Raw genomic sequence first — 15147 nt, forward strand, 5'->3', positions numbered from 1 at the left:
CCTCCCTGCCTCAGAAAATCCATCAAATCCGCCTGCATAGAGGCAGAGGCTGTATAGTCCAGGTGGCATATTAAAGTATAGTCTATACCTTCTGTCTTAATGGAAATGAAATGTATATTAATGGAGTAAATATTTTGATTGCCATAGTTGGGATAATGTAGCAGGAATCTTCAAAGTTCTTATTAATAAAATCAAACCCGAGGCGAGTTATTGGGGTCCATGCTGGTAGATCAGAGAGACAGAACAAGCCACAGCTAACTCACAAGGTCAACTTCTCAGCTGGTCTTGTTTCCTCAAACTGGAAGCTTCTGTGTCCTCATCCCAATGGCTCTCAGCTGAACTGCTGCTAGAAAGCCTGAAGCTTAACCAGCCACATGCTTAACCAGCCAAAATCTTCTAGTTTCTGGTCCTCACACCTTATATATCTTTCTGCTTTCTACCATCACTCCTTGGGATTAAAGGCTGGCTTTCTGGGATTAAAGGTGTGTGTCACCATGCTTGGCTATTTCCAATGTGGCCTTGAACTCACAGAGATCCAGAGGGATTTCTATCTCTGGAATGCTAGGATTAAAGGTGTGAGTGCCACCATTTTCTAGCCTTTGTATTTAGTGGCTGTCTGTTCTCTGACCCCAGATAAATTTATTAGAGTACAAAATATTTTGGGGAACACAATACCACCACAGGATAACACTACTTGGAACCTTCCATAACTCCAGGTAATATGTTGGTACTTAATATGCTGGCACTGAACTAAGGCTCACTCAAGCAGACAGAACCAAGTATAATCCCCTGAAACTGCTGACCTGGAGATGAACAAAGCAGAATTCACAATGTCTTTGGTGACTAACTCCTAGTATGCCACTGGACCCCAATAGAATTTGACCATAGATCTTCACTCACTGTAGCACCATATAGTACCCATATAGTACCTACCATATAGTACCCACTTATTTCTAAGACACCATAGAAGTTCAAGACAGCATAAATCCCACATATAGAGGATATGTCACATTGGTTATCAAGCCTAAGCCAATCCAAATGTTCAAACATTTTTACCAGCAGGATGTAGAGGACTGCTACACGTCATATTTCTGGACTAACTATCTCTCAAATCAACATGTGACATTAAAGGAGTTCCCTGTAATCAGTTTATGAGGAAGAGGGCTTCCTATGTGATTCACAGTGTGAGACAAGGATGCTAAATGTTTTATAAAGCTTTTCTGTATTGCTATTAAACACACACTTAGAAATATATTGAGATGTATTTAGTATTAGCATTAAAGACAATGAGGACAGATCCTTCCAACTTGCATTTCATATTATAGTATTATAATTTGACTAGAGACAGTATTAGGGTGAGGTAAAGAGACACCTTAAATACACCTAGGCAATAATAAATATCTTAGCATTTTGGTTCTGGTTTTCAGTATATCAAGATTAAGATAGTAATTAAGGAGATTGCGGGGGTGGGGTGGGGGAATAAATGAGTACAAAAGCCCTGATGTAAAGCACAAAGTGTGCAAATCTTTGTGTTTCATGTCAATGTCCACCACAAGTGAGCCTATCAGTGTGTTGGACAGAATGATTTTTCTGGGGCTTTCTATCAGCTTGACATTAGCAAGCCCAGTTCTAATTGAGTGGGCTCCCAAATGGAGCAGTCACGGTAGCAGGGACGAAGACTACATGCATATGTGCACAGAAGCATTTCCTTGCTACAAGGAAAGAAAGGCTACTGTCACTCTAGAGAAGACCATCCAGTGACTGTATCCCGGAAATACAGGTAGACATGGATATCGTGAGTTTCTATGGCTGCGGTGACTACCCACTGGTCCAGGCAGCCTGGGGAGCCTCTGTCCATTCCCCGGTGTTTCTGCGCTTGTTGACAGCAGGAAGTGAGAAATCACAGTGTTTGTGATTTACTCTCCAAAGGTAAAATTCATCTCTCTGTCTCTCTCTAGCAAGCAAAAACATTGCTAACACAAAGGTGAACAGGAATATAATGTCAAGTATAGTCCCAGAACTGTCTGAAACAAGAGATACCCAAGTTTATTTCATTCGCTCCCTATGAAAACCTTGACTAGACACCGTCTGGCAGACACGTTTGCTATGTAGACTGTTGAGGGGTGTCAGCAGTGACAAACGGGAGGTGAAGTGTGGGCATCTTATGAACCCTTTTTCTTAACCCTTTGTCCCAGCTCTTGTTCCAACCATTCCCAAAATGTCATACAGGTTCATGCAAACTGACATTCTAAGATCATTTCTCACAGTTGCCTTTCCAACTTCTTTTGTATTTATGACATAGATTCTTCCTCTGTGTCTAAGATTCTAACAGACTAGGTCTACAAGGCTGCAGGCCTGAGTGAGTAATAATCAACAACACTAGGAAAATGCTCAACCAACCCAGGGTGATGGTGGGTGGGAAAATGCTGCAGCCTGCAGACAATTCTGAGAATAGTTTTACATGCTTTTCTGATATCCCTGTAAAATTCAGTTCCTGTTAGTAACAGTCTTGATAACATGAAACACCTTCCCTGCCTCATTCCCCTTCCTTATTTATATATGAAAACGACCAAACAACACAAACCCATTGTCTCAAAATGCACCATCAGAAATTCTACTAAGATGCTATGCTTAATGGAACATTCCTAGTTATTAATGATTCATGCATATTTATCATTCATAACATTTTTATTATTGAGCCAGTACTATATAGATGTATATTATCTGTATAAATAACAAGATTGCTAAAGTGCTATGTTTTTAATCACAGATTATATTAAAATTTGTGCTAAAATACATCTGCCCATTAGAAGTGTTAAAGTATACAATTATCCATCTGCTGAGCTGACATTTGTCAGCCTGACATTTAATACTGTCATGAACAGGCAAACAGGCCTACCGAGCCTTGCCTAGGATATCAAAGGAAGGTGTCTCCAGGTGGAAACTTTTTAATTAAAGCTTGATTTAATGAAAATTATGAATCACAAAACAACTGCTTCATATCAAATAGGTAGATTATAAATAAATCTGCAAAGTCCTAAAATGAGAGTGTTCAATCATCTGCACGTTTGTAATAACATGCAAGCCCAGGTTTCAGATTCATTCATCATAAACAATATTCTTTCTAATTATTCCCTTTTGTAAGTTCTAAACAGGCCAATTTTCCTTTGTGGGATACAGATGTGTTTTGTCATTGATGTTATCTTTGATTTTAGTTTCTTCACCTTTAATCTGCATACAGCAAGAGTTAAACTAATATGGGAGCCCATTTCATGTGAGCTTATGTTTCCATATTTAATTAACATGGTTATCCAATAGTTTGTTGTCTTTCTCAGAAAAGAACTATTATAAGCAATCAAACCCCTCATTCTATGTCACTTGTGTAGGATAACACAAGAATAAAATCTGATTCTAAACAATACATTCCTAACAACTGCACTAGAGTTGTGGTTGATATATACTAAGTTATTTTTAGATATATTTGTACCCATAGAATGTTCAACATCTCATATGTTTATTAGTATGTTTTCTGTAGCTCAAGGAACACTTAAATTTTGTGATTGAGGATTATGGGTTTGTTTGTTTTTTTAATTTACTATTGTGCTAGCAGTTTCCATGAATTATACAATGTGCCTTTATAATCCAGCTCTTCTATAAGAATATGCCTTACTCTTAACACAAGTCACCAACAAAATTATTGTGTAGGTCAAAAAAATCTCAATTTTTCATACACAACTCAATCAAAAGTCTCATAATGATATGACACTTTAACTGCTAAATCACATTCCATTAAAACCATATTTAAGATCTTATATATCGTTGGGCAGTGGTGGTGCACGCCTTTAATCCCAGCACTTGGGAGGCAGAACCAGGCAGATTTCTTTGAGTTCGAGGCCAGTCTGATCTACAAAGTGAGTTCCAGGAAAGGCACAAAACTACACAGAGAAACCTTGTCTCAACCCCCCCCCCCAAAAAAAAAATCTTATACATCATCTTTTGGATCTTTATAAAATCCTTCAATAAAAGCAATGGTCTCTTAGCTATAACCAAAATTATAGAATACATATATTATCTCTGTATTTGTAGAAATGTGGCATTAAAAAATTAGAATCTGTTTTCTTTTTTGAAATTGAGACAATTAAAAATAATCTCTGTAATTAAAAGAGATATTCCTGAAAGTTTGCTGTAACCAGTTTATATCTGGATAGACTGATATTTAAAGAATACTAAGATAAAATCACAATGTAATGGAAAGCTGTAAGTGCCATTGAAACTTTCACTTTTCTCCTTGGTCTTAGAGGCATCCCTAACCATACAATACCAGCCAATTTTTCCTTCCACTTCCAACGTTGTTTAACTGGCTGCCTCTGGTTAGTGTTAATATACAAGGCATCAATATTCTATGAGCTCATTTAATGGAAGTAGTTAGTTAGTTAGTTAGTTAGTTAGTTTTGCTGTTTTGAGAAATGGTCCTTCTATGTTGCCCTGACTGTCCTGGAACTCTCATATGCAGACCATGCTGCCCTCCATTTCACAGAGATCCTCCTGCCTATGCATCCCAAGTCCTGGGATTAAAGGTGTGCATTACCACCACCACCCCCTGGCTCATTTGATTTTATTAAGGCATCTGAGATTCCACACTTATTCTGCATTTGTGTCTATAAATGTAAGCAACTTAATTAGATTGCTCCATATCAGAGGAAATAACAATTTACACCATTCTTCAGACTAACATGGGTCAGTGTGGGCCTAACATGTAGGGGAATGCCAAGTGCTAACCCAGCATAGCTGATCGAAGGAAGGGCCAAGAGGGGCAAGAACTTTTTTTTTTAGAAAGATAGAAAAAACACGGGGATGCTAATACCACTTAACATAATATTGATGTTTCAAATTCCAGAAATTTCTATCAAGCAAATAAGAAACAAAATAACAGTAAAAAATTATAGTACATTTTTAGTTATTCCATATGGGAACTAGAATGAATAAGACATATAACAACAAATTGCTTTGATTTACTATGGAAAGAGGAATTTGCATATTCAAAAAAAAGAAAAGCATTATTCCAAGTTAATGAAAAATTAAAAAGATGAGAACTCTTTAAAATCCTCAACATTTCAGGGCTGCAGAGGTAGCTTAGTAGTTAAGAATTCTGGATGCTGTTCTGTAGGACCCAGGATTAGTTCCCAGCACCAATATTGTTTTTCATCATTTTTCCTTTTTATTAATACATGAAAATAATATTCACCCATATTATCACAACTGAAAAGACTTTTTAAAAATTTATTCTTTGCATGTTTCACAGCATGCATCTCCATCCCATTCATTTCCCAGTCCCTTAGTATCCGCCTCTGCCCTTGCAACCTCGCCCAAAAACAAAATTTAAGAAAGAAAAGAAGAAGAAGAAAAAAAAGAGAGAGAAGAAAAACATCAATCTCATCGTGGAAGCTGTAGTGTGACACACAGTGAGTCCCACAGTAAACTCTTACATCCTTATATGTTTACTTGCCACTGTGTTCATTGCAGAAAGTCATTGATTTCATTCAATGCCTCTGTTTTCTACTACTCTGTCAATGCTGGGCCCTCTCTGGAACTCCTCTTCGTTATCCTGCTGTTGCCCTGTGCCGTGGAGATCCTGCACCTTTGGGTCTACAGGACTGGTTCCTTCACATGTTCCAGCATATCACAGATGAGGTGGATGTTGGGGGGCCAACGCATAACCCTGATTCTGGGACTGGGTATTTGCAGGGTTAGTCAGCCGCCAGCTCTTCTTTGTCCTCACCACCAGGGTGAGCTTTCCAGTATTGGCCCTGAGAGTTCACCCCTTGCAGGGATAAGCAAGGGGCGGGGCCATTTCTCCAGCTTTCAAGCTCTCAGTATCATCCGATCTCCCACACCTACACCTTCAGGGTCAGCTCTATTGTGTTGACTAGGCGAGATGTAGGGGCCACTCTCCTGAGTGCTGCATCTGATGAGGGGCAGGGCCAGCTCTCCCACTTTTATCACCTCAAGGCTCTCTTTCCCACCGGCCTCAGGTTTGATGGGGGCAGGAGGGGGGGCATCTCTCTCCTGCTCATGACGCCAGATGACAGATGAGTAATGTGTACAGTTCTCCCGTGCCCACAACTACAGGGCTGGCTCTCCCACACCTCTGCCGACAGGATTGTCACCATTGTCCCAGTACCCAAATTGAGGCAGCTCACAATCATCTATAATTCCTGCTCCAGGTACCTGATGTCTCTGGCCTCTGTAGCCACCTGTACTGATGCTAGCACAAGTACTTGCATGTACACACACACACACACACACACACACACACACACGCACGCACGCACGCACGCACGCACGCACGCCCAACACACACACGCAATTTGAAACAACAAAAATAAATTTTCCAGCGTGTTAAATAAATTTAGTTTAGTCTTATTGAAATGAATCTCTAGAAATATAGACCCAGAAACATTTATGATACAAGATATGATGTTTTTATGAAGTGAGCTGTTATGCTTTATAAAATCACAGTGGATAAACATTTTAAATGTATTAACTTTGCTTAAATATAGTTAAATAGCCATTTCTTATACCAAGATTCGCTAAGAACATTCCTATAATTCTTCAAAATAAATGAGTGATTTTTCTACTAAATTGTAATTTAGTCCACCTTTTATCTTAAATATATTAGTGCCACACGGTTGCTCACTCTTATAATATCTTCATAGACAAAAGAAACGACAGTGCCAGAGGAAGTCAACGCATGCTTCTTGAGATCATAACCCAGAATAATTTCATTTTAAAAAGCCTGGTACTTACAAGAATTATTTCAGTGTGTCATCTCAAACTGGAATTGTCAGCCTCAGTGTACAGACAGTTCACATGAAAAGATATTGTTCTGGACATGATCATTATCCAAAGGTTTAACTTGGCAGTAAAGATGAGAGAGTCCATGACACGCCCCTTGGATTCATGGTAGTTCTTCATTTGGGTTTTCCTGTTATATATTTTATTTAACCTTACAAACGTGAATGTCAGGTTTCTGGGAGGAAGCTGGTGGCAAGGTCGTTAGACTGCTGGATGGATTTAATGTGAGCCTCTAGGAAATATGCAAACCTCACATGTGTCTAAGTCAGATTCCTCATCTTGAACAAATGGCTTGCTACGTAGTGCAAGTCCAAGGGCTGTCTTGGGCTGTTAAATCCACATTATCCCACTGAACGGTTTTATAAATCACAGTTCTTCAAACATAATTTCCAGGTAAATTTAAATGAAATACCATTAAACAGTGAGTCTGTTGTAGTCACTTGTTTCTGAACTGTAAACATTTACATATTTATTAGATATAATTTAGATAAAAGAAAAGAAAACAACTAATTATCTGACCTTTATTACAATCATAATACACAACTTGTTGCTCGAAAGTTGCTACTGAAAACAAATCTATCCAACATATCACATCATTTTAATTGAAAATTTTAATATTTCATACGTGAGTACTATATTTGCCTTATTTCCACCCCTTTTTACCCTACCTCCAACTTCCCTCATATCCTCCCACACTCCTTATCAAATTCAAGATCTCTCATTTATAATTAAAAGTTAAATCTATATACGCACATTTGCAGATGTGTGTATGTAGAAGAATACACACACGTTCAACCTACTGGGTCCATTTAGTATTTCTCTTGTGCACGTGTGCTTAGAGCTGATCACTAGGAATGGAATAATCTATCAAGGGAGCAGTCCCTGATAAAACTGATACTCCCTCACTCAGTAGCCATTGAGTGTCTGTAACTCCTCCTCTATGGGTAAGAATTTCTGAAGTTTCTCCCTTTCACATTTGGCATGTTGACAGATGTGATCATTATGCCTGTCTTGGTTAGGCACCCATATTTTTGAACCTTCATGGGTATAGTGTTCTTGTCAAAGCAATAAGAATATTCCAGAGAAGTTTTTCCTGTGGCTGTGTTTGTAGGGCATTGTCTTGATTGATGACTGATATGGGAGATCCCAGACCACGGTAGGAATTTATCCTCTTGGGCAGATGGTCCTGGGTTGTATGAAAGCATGGTCCGGGGAAACAAGCCAGAAAGCATCATTCCTATGTGGACTCTGCTTTTGTTCCTGCTTTAGTTCCTGCCCTGACTTCCCTTAATAATGGACTGTGACTTTGAAGGGTAAGCCAAAAAAAAAAAAAACTTTGCCTCTCCAAGTTGATTTTAGTCACAGTGTTTATCACAATAGAAAGAAAACTGGAATAATACATATGTAACACAATAAAAATATATTGGAACAGTTTAAAGACTTTTTAAAAGTAGTCAATTCATGAGGTTATTATCATCCAGATTAGATGTTACTGAAAGTGAAGGGAGACAAGGGAGAGCTGAGTTCCCAGTCCACCCGCACCACTCCAAAGCAAAACACTGAATACGTGAATGATTTAAAAGCAGTTCAGTCTGCATTCCATAAGAAAACCATTTAATCATTTTCATTCTGTCTGAGTATATAGAGAGTGTTTGGCTTGACCTTGCATTAAACATATTTCTAGCAAATTGTATTTTGTAGATTATAGCAATAACACCTGCCAACCTTTGGAAAAAACCAAGGTTGCTAAAGATTTATGCTGAAAACATCTTGTTTTTTCTGTTGTTTCTGTAAATGAAATTTTGCATGAGTGTGAGTAGTTTCCATTTCCAATTATAAAAGGGCACAAGGTGAGGAAAAGACATAGCCTTGGCTTGACGATGAGTGGGTGGCAGTATAAGGAGCTTTGTGTGTGCCAGCTGCATCTCCTCAGGAAAGATATTCGACGTCTTTAAATCTTTCTACTGTTTCTGTCACTTTAGTATCTCCTGGTAACTTTAGAAGATGATTATATGCATCAGGTAGATGGAAGGTCCATTGAGATAGAATACTTCTCAAGATGCTAAGCATAATTTCACTGCATTACTTCTTTGAGTAAGCCATGTTCCTACCTCCATTTTGTTTTCCTTATCTTCACTAATTCCCCACTGTCTTATCTGAAAAGTGAAATGTTTGTACAACGAATTCATGATCTATCAGCTACATCTCTCAAATTCTGATACTATGGGTCACATGCTGGCATGAAGTAACTTTTGTAGAGAAAAAATGGAAAGACCCTTTCTTGGATGCCTAGTGAAGCAAACAAATTTATTATGTAACTAAATTTTTTGTTTTTGCAAACAAAAGTTATTAAGAGATATAATGCAAGCTATGTGTAGTATGTACATGTATACTGCCATTTATTTGGTATATACATACAGTATGAATACATTATAATACCATATATTGTATAATAGATTATAGTGTTAAGGAAAATCCAATTTATTATAATAATTTGCTTCATGATGTATTACAAATATCTGCAGAAATACATATATATTTAATAATTAAAATATTCACTAAATCCTTTCAGTATTTATACAGACATTCGAAAGTTCTATATAAAATCTTTCAAAGTTTTACTTTAACTGAAGTTTGACACAACTGTGAAGGTCAAGTGATTCATTTTGTCCAACTCCCCAGGCTTTCTCCTGTTTTTTTTTTTTCCTATCTAAAGATATTCTTCAGAGTAATCACATAAAATAGTTCCATAACTTGCCATTTAAAGAATCCTAGAATCATATAGCCAGTATTTTCCCATTTGTGCACACAGTAAAGCATATGGTTGTGTTGCCTCTTTATCTCCCAATGTTAAATGTAGCTGACATTTCTTTAATTCCATAATTGAAAAGGAAATAAAGTCACATATGAGCATGTAGTGAAGAAACAAAAATGATCATGCTAGAAGTCGAAGGAGAATCGAATGTATATGGAACCACAGCAGAAATAGATCGTGAGCGCCTTGGCACATGTCTGTCATTGAAGGAACCATTCATACACAGCCAGAGGATTTTTGCAAAGGTGACCGTTTGGCCTAAATTAGGTAACTATAAGATCCAAAGGGAAACGACGTGAGGGAAATAAGTATGATGGAGGAAGTCAGATATTTACAGGATTAAATCAATGGCACAAAATCCTGAAAGCTGATGCAAACGTAGAAGCAAGCAGAACAAAGAGTATAGAGTCAGAAGTTCCTGGTTCCATACTGTAAGTAGTATGGCGCGGAAAGGCCAATAATGTTTGAAGGGGATCTTGGTAAGTATCACTAAAAAAAAAAAAAATATTGGAACTTAATGTTTCAAGTTACAGTGTAAATAATTTAGTTGTAGCAATTTTCATGTTCCATATATTTCTAAATGACAGTAAGAGATAATTTAATAGTTTCACCAAAATTTACAAAGCTCATGAAGCAACCACAATAATTTCCCACTGATTATTAAGCGACATTGTTCACGGCTCTCATTTGTATGGTATTGTTCATGATTTAAAGTGCAATACAAATCAGGGATAAAATGAGCTCCACAATGTCCTTAGGAATAACAAAGTTCTTCTAGGGAGGGGCAAATTGTGAGGTTCTCTGCACTTAGGATGAATGCTCATGCCAATTCAGTTCCGATTTGTTTGTTATGTGGTACCCTCATGTAGAGTAGCTCATAATTAATGTATAATTATGTAAAATTTGTTTTTCAATTCTTATGTTCAATGTACTATATTCTAATCAAAATGAAATAGAGGTTATTTTTAGCATTCTATTCCATTGACCCAAAGTTCCTCATAATTGCAGGGCATATTACTCCCTTGCCAGGGTTTTTAAAGCATGTCAGTGTGCTTTAAGCCCATCACATGCTATGATTTTAATGTCAAGTCACTTTCTGTGCCTTTGTAACTGTCTTATGTTTGGTTCATTTTCTTATTCTCACCTCAGTGCACATGCATAATATATTCATACTTTCTTCTGTCAATAAAATCTTCTATCCTGCTTTAATATCCCTGTTTTCTAGGATCATCCATATAAAGATCTCTGTAAGTCTTCACAATCTTGGCATAGGCGATAACTCTAAAATTAAATACTGGTGACTATGTAGAAGGATGTCTAGGCTATTGCCTTGAGTACAGGTTTCTATTCTTCCCACTTGGTCTTTCTGTGATGCTGTTTCCCATAAAGCTTTTGTCCCTTTCACAATGTTTTTGTTTTCAATGGCACTGTACATCTCACAAAGCTGTGTGTTTAATTCTACAGTCAATAATACATCATCATTAAGTACCTGAGGTATACCATCTGTATCTGAGATTTTAAATAAAAATTTCCCTTTTTTTGCATTGCTTGTTGATATTTACATATTCCATAAAATGATGGCATCCAGAGAAAATATTTTATTAAAAAAAATTGTGTGCCCTGCTTAGGTAGTGGATCTGAAACCCCGTAAATTAAAATAAGATGTTGTTCCGGGAGTTTATTAGAGCTTTGTAAACCATTTATAAGGAAACTGAGATTCTGATATATAACTCAGTTCAACAAAGGTGGCCATCTAAATTGTTCTGGGCACATTTCAGGCTAAGATTTCAACCTTAGACAGAAACATCAAATCCATCTATAACTCTTTCTGAAACCTATTATCAAATGAAGAAAAAAAATCCTAGCTGACTTCCTTATCTTATGATGGGGCTTTGACACTTGGATCAACTAATAATTGTAGCTGTTTCACAGAAAAGGTCAGATTTGACAAATGGCCTCCTGCACGTTGTGAAAACCCTCTTTCACTGTCAGGGGAAGGTTTGACTCAGTAAATGCACTTATACAATATAAAGGCTCTTTAGGAAGTTGACAATAGACACATCAGACCGTTCAAAGGAAACATATGGCCTCATTTGTTTCTTAAATTATCTTCTTAATGATAAAAATAGAAATTGCCATAAAACACCGTAAGAACCAGAGAGGATAAATAAGTCACTGAGGCCATAAATAGCACCATGTGATCAAGGATAAAAGGATAAAAGGCAGGGAAGATTAAGTCAGTATGTAAAAATATTTTGTGGCAGCTGACAGGTAACAATAGTCATAAACAAAAGGGCAAAGTACTGATGTCTTCCTCAGGGTTTCTTCTACTGCCATTAAAAACCACGACAATAAGCAAGTTGGGGAGGAAAGGTTTTATTTTGTTTACACTTAACAGTCAACCTGTCAGCAAAGGATGTCAGGGCAGGGACTCAAGGCAAGAATCTAGAGTCGGAAATTGATGTGGAAACCATGAAGGAAAGCTGCCTACTTACTGGCTTGCTCCAAGTGGTTTGCTCAGCATGTTTTCTTAGAGCACACAGGACTCTCATCTCCGGGGCGGCACCACCCAAAATGGGCTAGGACCTCCCACACCAATCACTAAAAAAAAAAAAAAGCCCACAGACTTGCCTATAGCTCCACCTTATGGGGGGCACTTTCTCTATTGGGATTCTCTCCACCCAGATGACTCTAGATTATGTCAAGGTGACATAAAACTGGCCAGCACAAGTGAACTTCCTCATAAAAGTCTGATTAAATCTGTCATTCACATTAACATACATATATACATATATATGTATAAAATAAATTTTTACTTAAGATAGACTAACTTAACCAAATATATTCAGTTCTCTCACACATAAATAATTTTAGCAATATATTTTTGTTTTGTATACAGTTATTTCTTTTATGTAATTAAATAAGTTGAAATACCTTCAGAAGTGCTTAAACAATCAATGAAATAATGTCATTTTAAAAGAAAGTTAACGGTTTTCTGAGAACCAAGACCTATGTTACATGACTAAGAATTAAACCATCCATGGGATCCCCTTGGCCAACACCTCAACCAAATGCAACCCAGTCCGAATACTGGAAGCTTTGCCTGGCTACAAAATATAGCTGGTTCAGCATCCTCATCCTTCATTACTAGGAGTTCTCACCAGGGTCACCCTCATAGATTCCAGGAAGTTTCCACTGCATTACGTTTCCATTCTACTCCTCCAGTGCTTCCCAATTCTAGCTGTCTCTCCCACACTCTCTCCCTTCATCTTTCTCTACAACACCCGATCCTTCCCATTTCAGTCCCCACTTGCACCCAGTCCTCCCACAAAACGTATTCTATTTCCCCTTCCCAGTGGGGTCCATGTCCCTGCTGAGTCCTACTCTTTACCTAACCTCTCTGGCTTGTAGATTATAACTTGATTATCGTTTCCTCTATGGCTAATATCTACGTATAAGTGAATACATACTATATTTGTCTTTCTGGGTCTGAGTTACCTAAATCAGAATGATTTTTTTTTTCTAGTTCCATCCATTTGCCTGCAACTTTCATGGTGTCTTTTTGTTTGTATGTTTTTGTTTTTGTTTTTTGTTTCTCTGTGGAACAGTCCTTGCTGTCTTAGAACTTGCTTTGTAGACCAGGCTGGCCCCGAACTTACTGAGATCGGCCTGTCTCTGTCTCTGGATTGCTGGTATTAGAGGCATATAGCATGACTGCCCAGATGATGTCATTTATTTTAAGACCTGAGTAATACTCCATTGTGTAACTGTATTACATTTTCTTTTTCCATTTTTTGGTTGATGGACGTCTAGGTTGTTTCTAGTTTCTGGCTATTGTGAGTAAAGCAGCAATGAACTCAGTTGTGCAAGTATCCTTGTGGTGGGTTGGATCACAAATATCCCAGACTGATGCTAGAACAGATGGTCACCCTATGAAAACTTACAGTTGGGCCCTGTTGCCAAGGACAACAGCCGCACAGCTCATTGAACTTAGAGAAGTCAAGCTGGTACCTGCACTGAACCTTCACCCCAATATTCTAGTGTCTTTGGTGCAAGAAGGTACTCTCTAGGCTATGAAAAGAAAGCATGGACACTAACCCAGCCACAAAACCCACAACTTATAATCTGTCCTGCCTAAAAGATGTGTTGGGGCAATGGTGGCACAGAATTTGTGGGAGTGGTCAACCAATGTTTGGTTTAACTTGAGACTAATGCCAAAAGAAGAAGCCTATGCCCTCCCTATACTACCTGGATGGCCAGGAACCAGAGACTGGATAGCCTGGATAATTAGGGTAGAACCAAACAAGTCAGGAAAATTTTTTTAAAAATTAATGAAATGTATTCTAACTACATTCTGCTATACCTATAGGTCAGTGCCTTGTCCAGGTGTCATCAGAGAGGCCTCCACCAGCAGAGACCCACAGCTAGACATTATACAGAGAGAGAGTCTAAATTGGAGGTCTCCATAGGGTCCCTCCCCTCAGAGATCAGGGAACCTGCAGAAGAGGGGAGAAAAAATGTAGGAGTCAGAGGGATGAAGGATACCAAGGGAACATGCCCCACTAAATCAACTAAGCAGGGTTCACATGGGCTCTGCACAGACTGATGTAGCAAGCACAGGGCCTGCATGAGTCTGTACTAGGTCCTCTGTATATATGTTGTGGCTGTTAACTTGGTGTTTTGTGGGACTCTTAACAGTGGGGTCAGGTGCATCTTTTACCTTCTCATGCCTGCTCTTGGTACTCTTTTCCTCTGACTGAGTTGCCTTATCCAGTATGGAGATAAGAGCTTTTACCTTGTCTTATTTTATCTGGTTTGCCCTCTTTGGCTGCCCTCTCTTGGAGGCCTACTCTTTTTGAAGAAGAAATGGAGAAGGAGTGGATCTGGGGAAGAGGGGAGGTTGGAGGAAGCAGAAAGCGGTGAAGGAGGGAAAACTGTGATTGGGATGTATTGTTTGACAGAAGAATCTATTTTCCACTTTAAAAAATTTAAAATATAATCCATCAAAATGAATGTTTTATATACCTATTATATGAACTTAGTACTAGGAATATAGAGGAAATAATTTTTTAAAAGGCAATTGTTTTACTCTGAAAGAACTAATATGAATGTCAATACAAATTTAGCAAATGATAAAATACAAGATTTTACTCAGGATTAAAGATCATGCCAGAGACCAGATGTAGTCACAAACACCTATAACCCCAGCACTTAAGAGCATGAAGTGTGATTATGAAATGGAAGCCATTCTCAATTAAGTATGGAAATAAATAAATAATTCCAACACAACTGAATAACAAAGCACATAAAGATGGAAATGAAAAAGGATAAAGAGATGATAGTTTTCAATTTTGCCATCATAGTGGCAAATTTCTCTTTAGTTGAGATGAGAATAAAGGAAATGCATATCTCAGTGGTGGTATGGCATGGTGGCACAAATCTACAGTCCTTGAACTCAGAAAGTAGATGCAGGAGAC

This window comes from Peromyscus leucopus, chromosome 17 (assembly GCF_004664715.2).
Source record: "Peromyscus leucopus breed LL Stock chromosome 17, UCI_PerLeu_2.1, whole genome shotgun sequence".
In the NCBI taxonomy this organism is placed as follows: Eukaryota; Metazoa; Chordata; class Mammalia; order Rodentia; family Cricetidae; genus Peromyscus; species Peromyscus leucopus.